Source organism: Rattus norvegicus, chromosome 17 (assembly GCF_021556685.1).
Source record: "Rattus norvegicus strain SHRSP/BbbUtx chromosome 17, alternate assembly SHRSP_T2T, whole genome shotgun sequence".
NCBI classification, from domain to species: Eukaryota; Metazoa; Chordata; class Mammalia; order Rodentia; family Muridae; genus Rattus; species Rattus norvegicus.
In genome coordinates, this window is record NC_141550.1 from 75,789,181 (window position 1) to 75,808,844 (window position 19,664).

General features: G+C 43.8%; 2 long non-coding RNA genes across 4 annotated transcripts in view; one reads left to right on the forward strand and one right to left on the reverse strand.

Moving 5' to 3' along the window:
* The window catches only part of LOC120097778 (uncharacterized), a 33,826-nt gene that overhangs the window by 6,100 nt on the left and 8,062 nt on the right, over nucleotides 1-19,664 (forward strand). Inside the window, exons 3-4 of one of the 3 annotated variants that reach the window (XR_015641851.1) lie at nucleotides 10,189-10,342; nucleotides 11,936-12,089. The exons of the other annotated variants lie outside the window; for them this stretch is intronic. This is a non-coding gene — a long non-coding RNA (uncharacterized LOC120097778). The remainder of the gene's footprint in view (nucleotides 1-10,188; nucleotides 10,343-11,935; nucleotides 12,090-19,664) is intronic. 3 annotated transcript variants of the gene reach the window in all.
* Nucleotides 9,363-17,086, reverse strand: LOC102546657 (uncharacterized). Its single transcript, XR_015641849.1, has 3 exons — nucleotides 14,369-17,086; nucleotides 11,837-11,987; nucleotides 9,363-10,211 (listed from the first exon to the last, which is right to left on the reverse strand). It is a non-coding gene; the product is annotated as an uncharacterized LOC102546657 (long non-coding RNA).

Below are 19,664 nucleotides of genomic sequence, written 5' to 3' on the forward strand. Positions count from 1 at the left end.
TGGCTTCCCTCATCTGGCTGCTCAATGGATTAACTCAAAAGTTGGTGCAAGGGATGTTAAAACACACTGGGTTACTCAGTCTTGGACTTCCTGTTTTCCTTCCTTCCTTCCTTCTTTCTTTCCTTCCTTCTTTCCTTCTTTCCTTCCTTCCTTCCTTCCTTCTTTCCTTCCTTCCTTCCTTCTTTCCTTCCTTCCTTCTTTCCTTCCTTCCTTCCTTCCTTCTTTCCTTCCTTCTTTCCTTCCTTCCTTCTTTCCTTCTTTCCTTCCTTCCTTCTTTCCTTCCTTCCTTCCTTCCTTCCTTTCTTCCTTCTTTCTTTTCTTCCTTCCTTTCTTATCTCCCCAGTTATATGAAATACTATACTCTAAACTAAGGCAGTTCCCTCAGAAGATGTTTTCATTACTCTTACACAAAAGAAAAGAGAGTAGATATTATTACCATAACTGCTGGCATCCTGATTTTTTTTGAGTGTGGGAATGTACACAGTACATGTTTCCTTGTCTTCCATAATGCAAGGGCTAAAGACATTTGTAGATTTAATTCAATTGTGTGTGTGTGTGTGTGTGTGTGTGTGTGTGTGTGTGATGTGTGGAGACTAAAGGTTGGTTATTGGGAATCTTTTTTTCATGGGTGCTGTCAATCTTAACTTCTTCATACTTATATGGTAAGCCTGCCGAGCCATGGCCCCAGCTGTTGAATATTTTTTTTTAATTAAACCTTTATTTCAAAGAACTTGCAAACAAAAAACATGACACATGAAAATTAAGCAGACCCAAAGTCTATATATCCCTGTGAACTTTGATGCAGTGAGAACAGCCCTTCTGAAGCTGGGGGGGGGGGGGGCGGCATGTGTGTGTGTGTGTGCGCTTCATATTGGGTTTTACCCTTTCGTCAGACTTCTTAGACTTAATCATGTCTACCTTAAATCAGCCTTTCTCAACCTCAGATTGTCGTCAATGACAAGATGCTCGACATTGTTTGAGTGGCTGCTTCCTAAATTTTCTTAAGGAGAATGCGTCATTAAGACCCACCTGTTCTAAGTATGTTGGTGAGAAGTTAATCTTAGCCAATCGCACTGGTGTGAGGTGAAATCTCAGGGTTGTTTTGATTTGCATTTCCCTTATGACTAAAGATGTTGAACATTTCTTTAGGTGTTTCTCAGCCATTCGGCATTCCTCAGCTGTGAATTCTTTGTTTAGCTCTGAACCCCATTTTTTAATAGGGTTATTTGTTTCCCTGCGGTCTAACTTCTTGAGTTCTTTGTATATTTTGGATATAAGGCCTCTATCTGTTGTAGGGTTGGTAAAGATCTTTTCCCAATCTGTTGGTTGCCGTTTTGTCCTAACCACAGTGTCCTTTGCCTTACAGAAGCTTTGCAGTTTTATGAGATCCCATTTGTCAATTCTTGATCTTAGAGCATAAGCCATTGGTGTTTTGTTCAGGAAATTTTTTCCAGTGCCCATGTGTTCCAGATGCTTCCCTAGTTTTTCTTCTATTAGTTTGAGTGTGTCTGGTTTGATGTGGAGGTCCTTGATCCACTTCGACCTAAGCTTTGTACAGGGTGATAAGCATGGATCGATCTGCATTCTTCTACATGTTGCCCTCCAGTTGAACCAGCACCATTTGCTGAAAATGCTATCTTTTTTCCATTGGATGGTTTTGGCTCCTTTGTCAAAAATCAAGTGACCATAGGTGTGTGGGTTCATTTCTGGGTCTTCAATTCTATTCCATTGGTCTATCTGTCTGTCTCTGTACCAATACCATGCAGTTTTTATCACTATTGCTCTGTAATACTGCTTGAGTTCAGGGATAGTGATTCCCCCTGAAGTCCTTTTATTGTTGAGGATAGCTTTAGCTATCCTGGGTTTTTTGTTATTCCAGATGAATTTGCAGATTGTTCTGTCTAACTCTTTGAAGAATTGGATTGGTATTTTGATGGGGATTGCATTGAATCTGTAGATTGCTTTTGGTAAAATGGCCATTTTTACTATATTAATCCTGCCAATCCATGAGCATGGGAGATCTTTCCATCTTCTGAGGTCTTCTTCAATTTCTTTCTTCAGTGACTTGAAGTTCTTATTGTACAGATCTTTTACTTGCTTGGTTAAAGTCACACCGAGGTACTTTATATTATTTGGGTCTATTATGAAGGGTGTCGTTTCCCTAATTTCTTTCTCGGCTTGTTTCTCTTTTGTATAGAGGAAGGCAACTGATTTATTTGAGTTAATTTTATACCCAGCCACTTTGCTGAAGTTGTTTATCAGCTTTAGTAGTTCTCTGGTGGAACTTTTGGGATCACTTAAATATACTATCATGTCATCTGCAAATAGTGATATTTTGACCTCTTCTTTTCCGATCTGTATCCCTTTGATCTCCTTTTGTTGTCTGATTGCTCTGGCTAGAACTTCAAGAACTATATTGAATAAGTAGGGAGAGAGTGGGCAGCCTTGTCTAGTCCCTGATTTTAGTGGGATTGCTTCAAGTTTCTCTCCATTTAGTTTAATGTTAGCAACTGGTTTGCTGTATATGGCTTTTACTATGTTTAGGTATGGGCCTTGAATTCCTATTCTTTCCAGGACTTTTATCATGAAGGGGTGTTGAATTTTGTCAAATGCTTTCTCAGCATCTAATGAAATGATCATGTGGTTCTGTTCTTTCAGAGAAGTTAATGCCTTAGATAAATAGATACGTTACAGGAAAGTGTAAAGTCGTAGCTGGTACTCAGTTGTCTTGGGCAAGTGTTTTATTGTTGCTGTTTGGTTTTTTTCTTTAAACATCTGTATTTTAATTTTGTGTGTGTGTGTGTGTGTGTGTGTGTGTGTGTGTGTGCATTTGTGCTAAAATGCACGAGCCACAGTATATGTGTGGAGGCAAGAGGAAAAATTATGGGGGTGGGCTCTCTGCTTCTACACTGTGGGTCCTGGGGAGCAAATTCAGATAGTCAGGTTGAGGCCTTTCTTACTGGTCCTTGGCAAGTTTTGCCCTTTTTCTCTTCTAAGGCTTATTCCTGTCACTGATTAGGATGACAACATTTAGTACTTAGCCTCCCACCTGTTCGCAGTTGTCGGTTTAAGCTCACCCTTTGAGAACAATGTGGAGGTGAAACCGGGTCCTACCTGTTTGTCTTCATTGCCTCTCCTTGTCTTTTTTCCAGAGGTCTTGTTATCTGACTATGGGCAGCAGGTTCTAATCAGCAGAGGGAGATTGTGTTTAAGGAAAATAAACTTTCCAATGCCGCTTACTCAATACCCAGCCTACTGAGAACAACAGCAGCAACAAAGAAACACGCTCAGGGTGTTTGTGAGGAAAGCCTCTAAGCTGAACACCTCAGGAGGTCCGGTGGGCAAGCGATATTATTTGCTTAATGACCTGTTTTCAAAACCTAGTGTATGCCTGCTGAGACAGAGACATGAAAGTAACCGGACTGGTGTCTCATGCATTTTATAGTCACCTGAACGAGACAAATACAAACCAATGCCAAGGTCATACCGCAGCATTCAACCGTCTTCCAAAATTGATGTGGTGGAGGGTAAAGGGTTTAGCATTGAAGCATCACAAGAGTATTAATCATTCTTCGCCAGACAATTGGGTTCTAGAAGGCACATGAAAGCAGGGCATGTAGAAGGTTTAAGAAATCATCAAGGGCTGGAGAGGTGGCTCAGCGGTTAAGAGCACTGACTGCTCTTCCAGAGGTCCTGAGTTCAATTCCCAGCAACCACATGGTGGCTCACAACCATCTGTGATGGGATCTGATGCCCTCTTCTGGTGTGTCTGAAGACAGCTACAGTATACTTATAAATAAATCTTAAAAAAAAATTAAAAAAATCATCAAAATCATCTGGATACAAGCACTGGTGATGGGGAAGAGGCTCTAATGAAAACGAAAGGAAAGAATTTTCTTTTTGTAGCGAGAAATTGATGTAAGGTGAGATGGCTTGATGAGTAAGCGATCAGATACGGGTATCGAAGATGAGAAGGAACTGTGCGGCATAGGATAAAAGATGGCGGGCCCATTGGTGATAAGGGAAAGCCTGGAGCAACAGGTCCTCAGGAAAGAGAGCACGTTTAGTTTTGAGTACGTTGCATTTACAGAGCTGTGTGGCCTTCAGACAGAGATAAAGGATAATTGCGTTAGGGTGCATATTTGAGAGTCAATCCTGTGTAGAATATGGATGTTGATGAGATAGTCAAGAGGAGTTAGTGGAGAAGAAAAGAGATGTGAAGGATGTCCTGAGGGAAACAAAAGATGGCAAAAGAAGGCACTTCAGAGGAGAGGTAAAGGCACGGGCTGCCAGTTGGTGCTTGTTCAGTAAGTAAGGATCAGTCATCCTGTAGGATCGCTGAAGGAGACGGTGGGGACTCCGCCTTTTCGATATTAGGATCCTAACACTTCACATTGTTTCTCACACTCATGGCAGATGCTCAGTGATGCTGAATAATGGGGCGGGGCCTGTGAAGGAAATTCCAAGAGTTGGCCATGGCCACAGTGTCTTATGTCATCAAAAGTGAAGACAAGGACTGGGAGTTGTCCATCAGGTCTGGCTGTCCTGTTATCTGTGAAGGTAGGGGGAGCAATTTCCAGCAGAACGGTTTGGGGAGAGACCAGAATACACGGTGAAGAGTGAATGGCTCAGAGAAACATGTCGACGGAACTTCTCTGCTCTCTCAAGGAACAAGACTGCAAGGCTGTGGAGGTCTGGCAGGTGTTGTTTACCTGCTCTAGTGTGGATGAGGCCCTGGTTTGAACTCCTCCCCCATAATGCATAAAACACAGCATGGCGGAGGAGGCTTGCAGTGACAATACTCAAGAGGTGGAGCAGGAGGATCAGAAATTCAAAGTTGTCCTTGGTATAGTGAGTTCAAGTCCAGCCTGCTCTGCATGAGGTACTGTCTAAAATAAAGAGGAGGGAGGAGAATGGAAGGAAAGAAAGGAAGCCAGAAAGAAGAAAGGGGGAAAGAAGAAAAGAAAGAAAGGAGCTGGATGTGGTGGCACATGTTTGTAATCCTGTATGTAGGAGACAGGTTGTTGACTCTGAGATCAGACTAGTCCACAACAGCGAGCTCCAGGCCAAGGTTACAGGGTGACACCCTGCTTCAAAAACAATAAATAAACAAAGCAAACATTAAAAACTGTACACAAAGAAAGAAGATAAAGAGAAAGAGAGTGGACTAGGAAGAGGAGACACTTATGTCAGCAAATGGCCAGCGGCCCTTACACTGCCCAGGATGGGAGTTCCTAGGACTCCTCTTATGGCCCAGATGACTGCTGCCTTCTTCCTGGATGGACTAGGAGCCCCAGGCTGGCATTGCCATTTGTTGCTCCAGCCTCACAAGCTCAGATTTTATAAAGTTCCTATTTGTGAGTTCCTACCTCCCTGACTTCTAACTCCTGTTGCTTTAGCTCCTCGTTCTTGAACCTCAAGGCAACTGACTACACAATCCTTTGGTTTTTAGAACCATGAAAGGGCAGGAGAACTTAAAAAAAAAAAAAAAGAAAGAAAGCAAAAGCTGCATCTGGAGACACAGTTTCTTTCTCATTATATTTTTATCTCCTTTTCTCCCCGTGTTTTTTCTTTTAATCACATGAAGTCCTTTGAAAGCTGACAACCAAAGTTGTTCTTTCAGAATCTCCAGTGGTTGGTGACAAGTAGAGAAGGTGGGAATATCTTTAGTTAACACAAAATCATAACCCAAAACATAACTTCATTTGAAGATGCTTTAGAGTGTGGAAGAAAATCACCACAAAGTTGTGTTTATTGAAATAAATTTTCAATATCATCATTGTCCTTGTTGTTGTCATTGTCGTCGTCGTCATCATCATCATCATCACCAATCATGGCTACAGAAAGTCACTTCTGCACAATTATATATTGAATTTTGAGCACATTCTTCACCTTTGCTACATTCCTCTTCTCAGCCTTCTCCTCTCTCCTAGTCTCCCTCATTCTCCAGAAAGTGAAACTAATCTATATAAATTATTAGGACATACACACACAAAAGTAATAAGCAAAACAGAACAGTGTACTTTCCCTCCTCCCTTTAATGTTTTTGTTTGTGTGTTTCTAATTTGGGAAGAAAAATAAATTAAAAATTTGTGTGAGTGCCTGTGTACGTTAGATCCCTGTGAACTGCAGGAAGGATGGATGGTGGTGAGCCACTATGTGGGTGCTGGGAACTCAACCTGGGTCCTCTGCAAGAGCAACAGGTGCTCTTAGGTGCTACGCCACCTCTTCAGTCCCCTTGAGTAAACTTTTAAAAGCTAATCAATCTACTAGCCATAGCCATCTACTTAATTAACTGCTAATAACTTCAAAACAGTGGTTTATTTGATTTGATACTGTGTATTCATTGCCACTGTAATTTTAATAGTGGATAAGTTATGGTGTCTATAAATTACAGCTTGGGAATTATTTTCAACTTCACTTTCAGTATTTATTGCTTGTCTGGGCTCATCTAATTGAAAGTCTTTTGAGCCCAGTACGTTAGAACAGACATTACGAGTGGATCTGTTTTAATCTGAAAACACTCCCTTTGCTTCTTTTTTTTCCCTCTCTTTCTTTTAATGTTCAATGAAATATCAGAAACACAGACTTAAGACGAAGTGGTTAAAAAAAGGTACTCTGGTTGTCAACATGATTTATAATGGTAGCTGTCTGTAATTTTATACAATTGAGTCTTCATTGCCCTAAAAACAGGTAAATTAATGTGTGGTTTAGTTCTAACCACAACTCTTACCAGGCCCTAGTTCCCAGGGTTGTTCCATTTCGCTGCCGTCGTCTTCTTCTTCTTCTTTTTCTTCTTCTTCTTCTTCTTCTTCTTCTTCTTCTTCTTCTTCTTCTTCTTCTTCTTCTTCTTCTTCTTCTTCTTCTTCTTCCTCCTCCTCCTCCTTCTCCTCCCCCTCTCCCTCCTCCCCTCCCCCTTCTCTTCCTCCTCCCCTCCTCCCCCTCTCCCTCCTCTCCTACTCCTTCCCCTCCTTCTCCCCCTCCTCCCCCCCCTCTTTCTTCCCCTCCTCCCCCTCCTCTTCCTCCTCCCCCTCCTCCTCCTTCCTCCTCTCCCTCCCCCACTTCCTTCCCCCCTCTTCCTTCTTGCAGGTTTGTTTGTGGCTATGAAACAGCATTGGTCTTAGAACTCTTGATGAGAAAATGGGATTGCAAGCCTGGGGAAGCCACTCAGTTGCTAGAGTGTTTGCCTATCAGGTATAAAGCCCTGAGTTCTGTCTTCAGCATGACAGAACTGGGTCTTGCACAAGTGTAAGTCCTGGGCTTGAAAGGTGGAAGTTGAAGCTAACCTTGGCTACATCACATATTGGAGGCTAGCCTGGGCTACATAAGACCCCCATCTTTCTCTCTCTGTCTCTCTTTCTCTTTATTTCTGTCTCTTTGTCTCTGTCTCTGTCTCTGTCACACACACACACACACACACACACACACACACACACACACGGAGACAAGAAAGAAAAGAAAAGAAAGGAAAGGAGAAGAAGAATGGGGAACAAGTTTACACACTGCCCAGCTGCAGAAGTCCAGTATAAAGAAGCCTGGTTCACTCAGCAGTGGGTACTTTCCTCACTTGGCAGAGGGAGGGGGCCTGTTTCTGCAAGCTCCCAAACCTCACACAGGTCTGGGAACCAACTCCTCCCTTCTCACTCACAGGGCTCAGAAACCTGTTCTCCTGTGGTTTTTGAAGCAGCCAAGGATGGGGAACGCAAAAAGACTTCCCAGAGGAAGTGGTATTTGACCTGGCCCTTGAAGGGTGCAAAGAACTCCATGATGAACAATAGAAGAACAGCTTTGCAGGGCTGCTGGGAAAACAAGAAGTGTCACCAAAGTTTAGGAGAGAAGGTCTCTGGGTGAGGTTAAAGAAAAATGTTATGTGTATGCATCATGCTGTATGTGAGTGAGTTCCATCTGTATTCCAATATTTATGAGAAAGTAAGTACTAGGCAAAAAATCAAATGTCCAGTAGGGATCTAACATTTTATTTTATTATTTTGCTTTGCTTTTTAAAAATGTATTCTTTAGAGACAATTTGTTTTTGTTTTTTGCTTTTTTGTGTTTTTGGTTTTTTCTGTTTTGTTGTTTTGTTGTTTTCTGTGCAGCCCTGGCTGCCCTGGAACTCACTCTGTAGAACAGACTGCCCTGAAACTCGGGGATCTGCTTGCCTCTGCCACCCACGGGCTGGTATTAAGCGTGTATGCCGCTATGCCCCACAGGGATTTTACCTTGTACATGTGAATTACTTTTCAGTGATAAAGTCCCAGAATCCCACCCCACTGTCTTTTGTGCTGGGTTTCATAATTTTATAAAGCACAGCCATCAGAGGCAGAATGCTGGGTCTTAATTAAGGGCATATTCTAAAGGAGACCTCCACGGGATGAGGAAGAAAATGCCCTTTGGTTCTGAAACCAGTCGATCATCAAACACCACTAAGGAAAACAGTGAATCTCTCCAACGCACACTGTGTCATTCTCAGCCAGTCCGCATGTTTAATTCTCAGTCTCGCCTCTTCCTTGGCTGGGAAATAGATCTTTCCAGAGCTCACACTTTTTTGTCTTTTTTTTTTTTTTTCTGGAGCTGAGGACTGAACCCAGGGCCTTGCGCTTGCTAGGCAAGCGCTCTACCACTGAGCTAAATCCCCAACCCCAGAGCTCACACTTTTATATGGGGAAAACAGGGACAGAAAAATAGTGGTGCTCTATCTTGCCAAGATGACTGGGGGGGGGGAGTTAAGATAACAAATCTGACATCCCTGATACATTTATAGTTAATAAATGGTAGTTCTAAGTGGGTGGTGGATTTTCACATTCTATATCTCTAATAAATTAATTACGCTCTGTGTGTGTGTGTGTGTGTGTGTGTGTGTGTGTGTGTGTGTGTGTGTGTCCAGAGGATAGCTCACAGAAGTTGATTCTCTGTTACCACCGTGTGGAGTCCCTGGGCTGAGTCAGGTTCTTATGCCTGACTGCCAGCATCCTTATCTGCTGAGTCAGCCAACTGGCCCTGATTGTCCTGTGCAAAACACTCATCTTCACATTGTGTATGTTACATGTTTGCTAAGTACCTAATGTGACCCTGAGAATGTGTGACTCTTACAGTGGCTTTCAAAGGACAGAGATTTGGGAGGTGCGCGAAGTGAGGACTCAGGTGTTAGAGTCAATAGCGTCACACAGAGGAACAGCATCATCCATAAAGTCCACTTGATAACCGTGTTCCACACGAACCGGGGCGGTATTGGAGGGGGTTCCAAATGGACCTTGACTGATGAAGCTCCGTGTAGTTAAAACTACAAGGAGGAGCTGACCTTGGCAGGCATGTAGGCCATGGGTATCCCATGGAACTAGAAATAAGGAACATGACGACTGGGATTCAGTGAGTAATAAAGTTTAGGTAGCCTCTTTCCTTTTATGGTATTTGAAAAATATATTGATATCCACAATTGCTACGACAAATGATCCCTAAGATGGGTAGCTTAAATAAAAAAAGAATGCAGAGTGACCTGGCGACGCCATTAGAGCTAGCAGCCATGGACGCAGAAGTGATCCCACGTGACTTTCCATGAGTCCACAGTGGAATGCTGGGAATGGAACCCGGAGCTTTTAGTTAGAAGTGGGCATAGACTGCTCTTAGGAATCATCAACAGGCTGGGGGCTTAAGGAAGAATATTTCAAGATGGGGCATCCTGGAATATCTGCATGCATGGAGCTGAAACAGTCTAGGAAAGCAAGGTTAAGGCAAAATAGAATATTGGATCTATACACACAGTGATGGAGTGATGGGGAGAAAATGCAGCTCTGGAGCTCAGGTAATAGAAGGAACTTCAGGGATACAGGGAGAAGCCTGCTTCAGATAGCAGCTGCTACTGCTTCATTATGGTCTGGGTATATGTGCATACCTGTGGTGGTCCTAAAAGGCAACAGAGCCTTTAAAAGGTAGTGCTAGTGGGGGTAAGTCATGGGGGTTGAGCCTTTGTGAGAAGGCTAAAGCATTCCTATGAGACCCTGAATTTGTCGGTGCAGGATTCAGTTGTGATGAGAGAGAAGTTGTGCATTTCTGAGTCCTTCTCTGTCTTCCAGTCTCTCCATGCACGGCTCTGTCACCAGGTTGCCATAAAGGTCTACAAGAGGATAAACTAAGTCTTGAACTTTCAGCCTCCAAGACTGAGCGAAACAAACCTTTTCTTTTTCTTCACAGAGTGCTCGTTTTAGTGTGTTTTTCTGTTGCAATGGGAAAGGGACAAATATCAGTGTGACTTGTGCAAATGTGTAGGTGAACAGGAAGTTCTTCGTGCCTCTAGAACACAACTCACATCTACTTGTGTAGGAAGCCTTGCTCAAGAGCATTCTGGGTAAGCACTGTAAGCTTGGTCCTCCTATCATTGCGTCCCCTGGAATTTCCCAGCAGCACTCATCTGTGTTCACTTTGCTCACCGACATCCACCCCTTCCCCTCCTCCCACCCCTGCCCCATCCACACACGTACCAGAGTGGCTTCACATGGCTGGGAGAATCCACTGGGTACTGTGGATTGGGCTCAGATGCCCACTCAATCCCTGGGCGATCCTACAGAGATCTTGTTCTTTGGTCTTTACTCCTCCCCATCTATGTAAAAATCTAGCAGCCTTATATAACACTGCAAACCAGGGAGCATCCTGGGGTCTGCGGGCCATATCCATCCTGAGGCCTGCTTTTGTATTGAGACGTTTTATTTGATGATGTGCACATGCCTTGATTCACATGTTAAAATACTAACTCCTCACAGAGTAAGGAAGGGGACTATGTGTTAGGTTGAGTTGAGTCCTTCCAAACCAGTATCTCAAAGCCATAAGCCTTGGTTCAGAATGGGACTGTATTTGGATGTGGAATCTTCAAGGAGGAAATTAAGCTAAAATGAGACCCTTAGGGAGCAGTCTGATGCAACACGAGTCATGTTCTTACATAAAAAAAGGAAGTCTGAAACTTTCATTTTTCATCAGTGAATAATATTTGACTGTGTTAATATACCATTTTTCCTGTCTACTCAGCCATTTGCGAGCTGCACAGAGGGGCCTTGGAAGGAACAAATCCTGCTGGTATCTTTACATTGGGCTGCCAACCTCCAATGTGGACCAATACTGTTTTGTTGTTTAAACCATGCAGTCTGTGGTATTTTGTTATTGCACTTCTAACAAACTCAGATTTTGAATAGGACTTTGTGGTATAGTGGTTAATGTTTCAGTGAACACAGGCATCTCCTTGAGATTCTGGTTTTGGGGCTCAGCATATTAGAACCGTACAGCACACACGTCTGGGGACCTGAGTTCAATCCTTAGAACAAGTGTAAAGGCCAAAGGAGAGAACTAACTCTGTAAACTTGTCCTCTGACTACCATATGTATATTATGGGATGTGGGCCTTCACAGATACATCAGAGAGAGAGAGAGAGAGAGAGAGAGAGAGAGAGAGAGAGAGAGAGGAAGAAGGAGGAGGAGGAGGAAGAGGAGAAGGAGGAAGAGGAGGGAGGGAGGGGAAGGGAGGGAGGGAGAGGGAGAGAGGAAAAGGAAAAGAGAGGGAAAGACAATAAGTACAGCTATTGGGTCATTTCCTTTGATTGTGGCATGAGAAAATACTGGATCATATGCTAGTCCTGCCATTCTAATTTTTAAGTTTTTGTGGAACCATTTACCATCATGTGTTTGCTGACTTACATTCCCACTTCCAGTAGATAATGATTGCTTTTCTCCATATAATCAGACAATATTTCCTGAATAGAATACCTCTTGCTTCATGATCCTCCACAACATGGTAATTCTTCTGCCAGTGTGCGCAGGGTAAGCATCAGTTAGTGCACAAATGGGTGAAGTACCTGCTTTGGTTGTTTCCTAGCTGAGAGTTGCTGCTGTCTTTTTCAATGGCTTTATACCAGGCCTCTGAAGCTTGTCCCGGCCTGATCTCTTGCTCTCAGGGTGGCAAGGACTCAGCTGAACAGCAGCCAGTTCAGGCTTTCAGAGCTGCACCTGGAAGACGGAAATTGCCAGAAGCTCTTTCGGCATCACCTGAGAAGTGCCTCCAGATCCACCCACCCTCTGCCATCACCTCCCTGTCATCAGGCAGGACAGGCAGGTTCCTCCCTTGCAGCTGCCTCCTTTCGTGCAGAGGCCACATGAGTTTGGAAGGTGTCAGAGCTAGCAATCCACCAAATGTGATCTCCGACATCCCTGAGGCAGGGTCTGGTGGAGCAACCAAAACCCATCTGGGTTTCAGAAGCCAGAGTTTTCTTGTTAAAATATGAAAGGAGAGGAGGAAGTTGGGGGAAAAAGACAGGGACACACACACACACACACACACACACACACACACACACACACACACGAGAGAGAGAGAGAGAGAGAGAGAGAGAGAGAGAGAGAGTCAGAAACAGAAAAAAGAAACAGAAAGGGACGAAAGAGCAAGAAGGAGAGCGACAGAGACAGAGATAGACACAGAAAGAGACACACAGAGAGATACGTACAGAGACAGACAGAGCTAGACATAAAGAGAAAAATAGAGACAATCAGGAAGAGACAGAAACATGCAGAGAGGTTCTGGCATTTCTAAAACTCAGTATTTGTAACAGGGGAGATAGTTTAGCTAGTAAAATGCTTGCCTTGCAAACATAGGGACCTGTGCTTGATTCCTAAAACCCACATAAAAAAATAGCAGCCAGCAGTCCAGCGCCTTACCTACTTGTCATCCTTTTACTGGGGAGGCAGAGAGAAGTTGGATCCTTAGGTCTTCCTGGGACTAACTTGTGAGTTTCAGGCCAGTGAGATATACTGGCTCAAAAAACAAAGTGACAGCATCTGGGGGATGGCACCCAAGGTTGGTTTCTGGGGTTGTGTGTGTGTGTGTGTGTGTGTGTGTGTGTGTGTGTGATATCATAAATATATATGTATGTATGCACCATGTTGACTTCTAGCTCAGGTATACACAAACATACATACATACACACACACACAGAGTTGCACAGGTACCTGCATACTCAATACGCACATATCACACACACACACACACACACACACACACACACAAACACACACACACACACACACACACAGAGAGAGAGAGAGAGAGAGAGAGAGAGAGAGAGAGAGAGAGAGAGAGAGAGAGAGAGGATTTCTTCTGACATGAAATTAGGTATTGTGGCACTGAACACAGAGGCTTAGTTAGAAACATGGCAGCCACTTACAACATCCCGTGGCCTGTGGCCTTCAGCAGTGGAGTGTTACAGGGAGCTGTGAAGCTTGTCAAGGGGACTTATCTGACCTTTGGCTGGTAAGCTGGAATTGCTTTACGCCTGGCTTCTCACAGACTAATAGCACTTTTGAGTCTAGCTTAGGTTATCACTTCACATCCATGAAATCCATTTCTAAGGTAAAAGGAATGCTTAATTGGAGGAGGTGTATATCCATTTTTAATTAAAGAAGTAAAATAATATAAAACCCCCGATGTCAGATTTTGCTATGGCATCCCACCAGGACCTAGCCACCTCATTGGAACAAAAGGTAGGCATTGCTTCTTTGATTTAGGTCTATCTTGCACGATCCTATAATGGATTGTGAAGACCATGGGAAAATGCCTTTGTCATAGGCTACTCATCTCTTTCAGCTTCTATTTTTAATTTAATTAATTTTTTTTCTTGAGACATATTTTACCCCAAGTGATCTGGTCTTTCCTGACTCACAGTCTTCCCGTTTTTGCCTCTTAAGTGTTGGGACAACAGGTGTGTGTCTCTGTGCCTTACACTATTCTTGTGACCTGTAGATGAGAGATGGTAAGATGAGTAAGAGACACACTTTCTTAAAACTCACCAATTTCTGTATTTAACAAGTAAGGTAAGACATTTGAAAGTTTGCAGCTATAGATGTATCAGGACAGGTGATTACATGCTTGTGAAAGCTGGAGTCTTCTCTTGGTAAATAAACTGTCAATGAAAATTGACTTCTAAGCCAACTGTGTTGACTCAGGCCTGTGATCCCAGCACTCAGGAGGCTTGGGTATGATTGTTGAGAGTTGAAGGCCAGCCTAGGCTACAATAACTCTTTCCATGTCAGCTAGGCTATATAAGAAGACTTTGTGTGTAAACAACAATAAAACAAATCAATATAAAAAAACCCTCTCCCCAAACCTCCCACCATTACCACCAAGCCAAGCACAACCAAGAAATAGGCCATCTGACATCTGTCAGGACACATGAATTCTCTCCAGAAGTTTTCTGGACCTGAGAAAGCTAAGCTGGACTTTTGGTGGGGGTCCTGGGGTTCATTTTCTAGATAGAATTATGCTGGTCGACTCTGCATGAATCTAATCTCTTCTTGTAAAAAACAATGGATCACTGAGTTTCATAAGATCTACTCACCTGCCCACAAGTCTATCCAGCTGCAACAGAGAATCTATGTCCTTGGCGTTCCTATGACTGGTCGATTCTCAGTGACTCTCGAACAGTTGTTGGCATGGTATAAGTTGTGGTGGAGAGAGAGAGTGACACACAGATTTTATTGGTTGGTAAATCAAAAGGACAAACAAGAAAACACTTGGGGCTGGGAAGGTGGCTTGATTGTAAAACGCTTGCCTCACAAGCATGGAAATTTGAGTTGGGCCCTCAAAGCCCACATTTAGAAAGCCAGATAAAGTGGCCCACTCTTGTAATTCTAGTCATGGGGAGATAGAGACAGGCAGATTCGCAGGGCGTGCTGTCTGGCCAGCCAGCCTAATCAGTTAACTTCCACGACAAAGAGACCCTGTCTTAAACTACAAAATGGATGGTGCTTGAGGAGTCACAACTAACATTGCCTTCTGCCTTCCACATTCTGGTGTGCCTGTTCTCTCCAACACTCAACAGCTTCCAAACAATAGTAAAACCTTTTGATCCCATATTGGGATGATGTGTAACCTTTGTCTGTGTAGGAATCGATGAGATAAAATTCTGCAACTCATTGGAGCCACTGATGTCCTTGGTTCAAACATCAAGCCTTTTGAGAGTGGCCCAATTCCTCTCTCATGATTAATGTGACATTTACCTCGAGGACAGACAAGGCTAAAATGGAGCCTACACATACCATGCCTCAGAAGATTCCAAAGAGGAGAAGGGGTTTTACTATCTACATGTAGCCTCTGTATCCATTAACAGGAAAACAAAAGAACAACTGGAGATTTGAGGAAAGATCCATTAAAAACAATTTGATTTTTACTGAGTAAATAGAGAGTAGGCAGTCCCAAGTTCTCTATGGGAATAATTCAGAAAGTGGATCAAAGAGTTAGAGGTGGACTCCCCAGAGAGAGGCAGTGTTCTTGAATTAAAAGTCAAATGATGGTGTATTGTATACTTTTATTGCTGCTGTGATGTGTTATCTGACAGAGGCCACTTAAGGAAAGAAAAGCTTGTATCGGCTTAGAGTTTGAAGGCATAGTCCCTCACGGCCGTGGATGTCTAACATCAGGGTGGCAGACAGCTGTCACGTGGCTTCCACAGTGAGGAGGCAGCGAAGCTGTAGTTGTAGCCGCTTAAATAGCATCTACTTTGTACTTGGAGATAGTCCTTGTGGCTAGCTCATCAGGTTGGCTGGCTGGTAGGCAAGAGGTGAGTGCCCGTAGTCAGCTGGCCACCTCTCTTTACGCAGCCCAAGGCCCCAGCTCATAGAGCCACCAGTGGGTGCCCCAATCCTTCCTCAGTTAAGATTGTGTGGGAACAACCTCAAAGGCATCCAGGGGTGTGACTCATGAACAGCAGTCAGGTTGACAATAACCACAGATATCCATATTAATAATAACTTTTAACATTGTTTTTAAAGCCCCTGTCCTAGCCTGTAAATAACGGAGTCGTGTATTGTTCATGTCTGGTGTAGATCTTTTAAAATTCAGTTTATTTTTTAATTTTTTATTTGCACGTGTGTGTGTGCATGCATGCCTGTGTGTGTGTGTGTTTGTGTGTGTGTGTTTATGTGTGCGCATGTACGCGTGTGCGCATGCGTGCATGTGTGCGTGCCTGCAGGTGCCTGAAGAGGCCAGAGGGATGGTCAAATGCCCTGAGACTCTAGTTACAGGCACTTGTGAGCCATCTGACATAGAGGCTGAAACCAAACTCGGAATCTCTGTCAGAGCAGTGAGTGCTCTTAAAGGCTTAGCCATCTCGTCCGCCCCTCATGTCGCTCTTGTTGATACTAAGGCTTGCTCAAAGCCAGAGAGATTCTGACACACACACACACACACACACACACACACACACACACACAAAACAAAACAAGGTACACAGCAGTCTAAATGACTGCCAGATTTTCCTCTGGCTCCTACAGGTATGCACACATGTACAGGCGCCTGCACACACACATACACACGCATGTACACACACAGACACGCGTGCGCCACAAAAACAAGCCCTAAGGCAAGTTACTCATTTGATTTGTGTATGGAGACAGTGCTAGGCGGCCCAGCACTTACATTCTTGTCTTCTCCTACCTTCGCCTCCTGAGTGCTGGGGTTACAGGTATATGCTGCCTCAGCCAGCTAGATTCACTTAAAGAAATGAATAAGAGAAAATGCACACGTGTACCCACCCACCCACCCACTCACCCACCTCCACTAACAACAACAGCCAAGCACTTCTAAGTGGGACAAGGTGCATTTGGGCTTTCCTCTCCTAAACTGGTAACACATTATCCCGAACCATGTACGGAAACGTGCGAGGTTTGCCTTGATTTCTTTCCTGGTTTGTACCTCACCTCAGTGGTCATGCTAAGAGGAAGGACGACCAACTTCTTGAGTTTTCCGTTACGTGACTCCGTTTGTCTGAAGCTTTCGGGCTTCTGTCCAGTTGCACAGCTTCTTTTCCCATAGGGCAACCAGGGATTTATGAAGAAAAAGACATTTCCACCCCCAGTGTCGCCATATCGCTTCACTGCCGAAATGCTGGGCCACTTGTGCTAAAGGGCAAAAGCCCATTGCATTGCCCACAGTCCAGGGCTTTGGTGGTCCATGAGGAGAATATTGCAGCCTCTGGCAATGGCTGAATTCAAGGGACCAGGATCTCTGGATGTTGCTCAGTTATCCCAAGTCCCTAGTCACTTCACTATTCCCTTCTGAGCTTCTCCTCATGGGGGGACTTCCTCAGAGTCTTGGCTCCTGCACAGGAATGTGATGTTTAGAAAGTCGTTTTCCTGTCCTTATAAACAACTCCATCATAATAACCTGGCTTCTGGCACCAGAGGTTCATTTGAATTTTGCTCAGCTTGGTTTACAATTAAGATTTAATTAGTAAACTCGTCACAAAGACAGGAAACCTCCAACTCTCCCCTGATTCTCTCTCAGGTCTCTTCGAGGACCCAGCCCGTCCTCTGGGCTGCGAGACATTGGCAGAAAGGTTTCTCCAGACGGGGTTATTTATATTACAGCAACTCCAGCATAAAATATTGTCCTTTGCCTTTTGAAAATAGAAGCCGGTAGCCTCAGAATTTGGGCTTGCAATGTCTTTATTTAGAAAACGTGCTCCGGTCATGTTTTTAAACTCTTGGGCTCAGAGAATTGGTTTGGATCTTTTTAACTTCTTCTAAACAGCAGGAACAAGAATTAAGACTAGGAGATGGAGGAACAAATGCCAAGGGCAGACAAAGGGCATTTGGTTTTGTAGTCACGCCCTCAAACCATTTCACAACATAGACCTGTTTCACTCTCATGAACAATGCAAGGAAGATGGCACAACCTTACATGAGAAGGAATAGATTCACTTTTTTTCATTTATTTTTTTATCTGTGTGATATCTGCACTGGAGTCTGTACAGAGTGTGAAGTTTGAGTGTCCATGAACACACATGGGAAGGCATTATGACATTTTCTTATCTATCTACCTACCTATCTACCTATCTACCTGTCTACCTGTCTGTCTACCTATCTACCTGTCTACCTGTCTTCTTGCCTATCTGTCTACCTGTCTACCTGTCTACCCGTCTACCTGTCTACCCGTCTACCTGTCTACCCGTCTACCCATCTACCCATCTACCCATCTACCCATCTATCTATCTATCTATCTATCTATCTATCTATCTATCTATCTATCTACTCACCTATCTTCCTTTCTTTCAGACATCTTTTCTTATTGAACTAGAAGCTCATTCTTTGGATCAACTGGCTAACTGGTGAGCAGAGGCTACTGTGTCTCCCCCTCATTTCTGGAGTTCCCGGTGTGCACTGCCATGCCTGACTTTTCCATGGGTGCTGGTGATTCGACATCAGGTCCTCTTGCTTTCACAGCAAGTGATCTTACTACTGAGTTATCTCTCTAGGCCAAAGTGTAGGATTCATGTCTTCCTAATAATGAACACCAGGAAAGGTTGGTGTGATGGCTCAAGGGGTAAGTGCTTGCTGCCCTGCTATGAGGACTTGAGTTCAGATCCCAGTACTCAAGTAAAATCCAGGCATAGCCATGGAAGAGCAACAACAAGAGGATCCCTGGTGGCCATTTGCCAGCCAAGCTAGCTGAAAGAGTGAGGTCCAGGTTCAATAAGAGCATCTGTCTCAAAAATAAGGTGGGTATCAACTGAGGAAGCATATGAAATTGTCATGTAGCCTTCGCCTGTGCATGAACAGATGAGTAGTTCCCATACACAGATACCCACATACACACACTCCCCCATACTCTGCCCACCCACTCAATCACATACACACAAACACAACACACACATACATAGACATACATACACATACATACATACACACATATACATACATACACACACACTCTCCCACCATACTCCCACATACACATACATACATAGACATACATCCCCCATACTCTGCCCACCCACTCAATCACATACACACAAACACAACACACACATACATAGACATACATACACATACATACATACACACATATACATACATACACACACACTCTCCCACCATACTCCCACATACACATACATACATAGACATGCACACACACACACACACACACACACACTTCCACCATACTCTGCCCATCCACTCTCAGACATACACACATACACAAACACATGTACACTGCCCCGTACTCTGCCTAACCACTCACACACACATACATAGACATATACACATACATACACACACTTCCACTGTATTCTGCCCACCTACTCTCAGACACACACACATACTTACACACACATACATGCACACACATACTCCCCCGATACTCCCACCCACACCTACATAGACATACATACACATATACACACTTCCACCATACTCTGCCCATCCACTCTCAAACACACACACACACATACACAGACATACACATGCATACATACATACACACTCCTCTATACTCTGCCCATCCTCTCTCTCTCTCTCACACACACACACATACACACACACAGAGGGGGGAAGAGAGAGAGAGAGAGAGAGAGAGAGAGAGAGAGAGAGACTACTATGTGGTAATGACATAAGGACAAATACATAGAATTCAGAGATAACTCAGAAGAAAATTAGGAGGAAAGCATTTGCCAGGGAGCTCAGCAAGAAGTGGATGTAACAAACCTGCAGTCACCTCGGACTTGTGAACTTTACAATGGTGGTAGCCCAGGATAGGATATTTTAGCTGGTAACATTTTTTTTAAACTAGGTAAAAGCTGAATAAACTAATCCAGAGGAAGCCAGTGGACCAGAGTTAAGAATTATCAACATGAC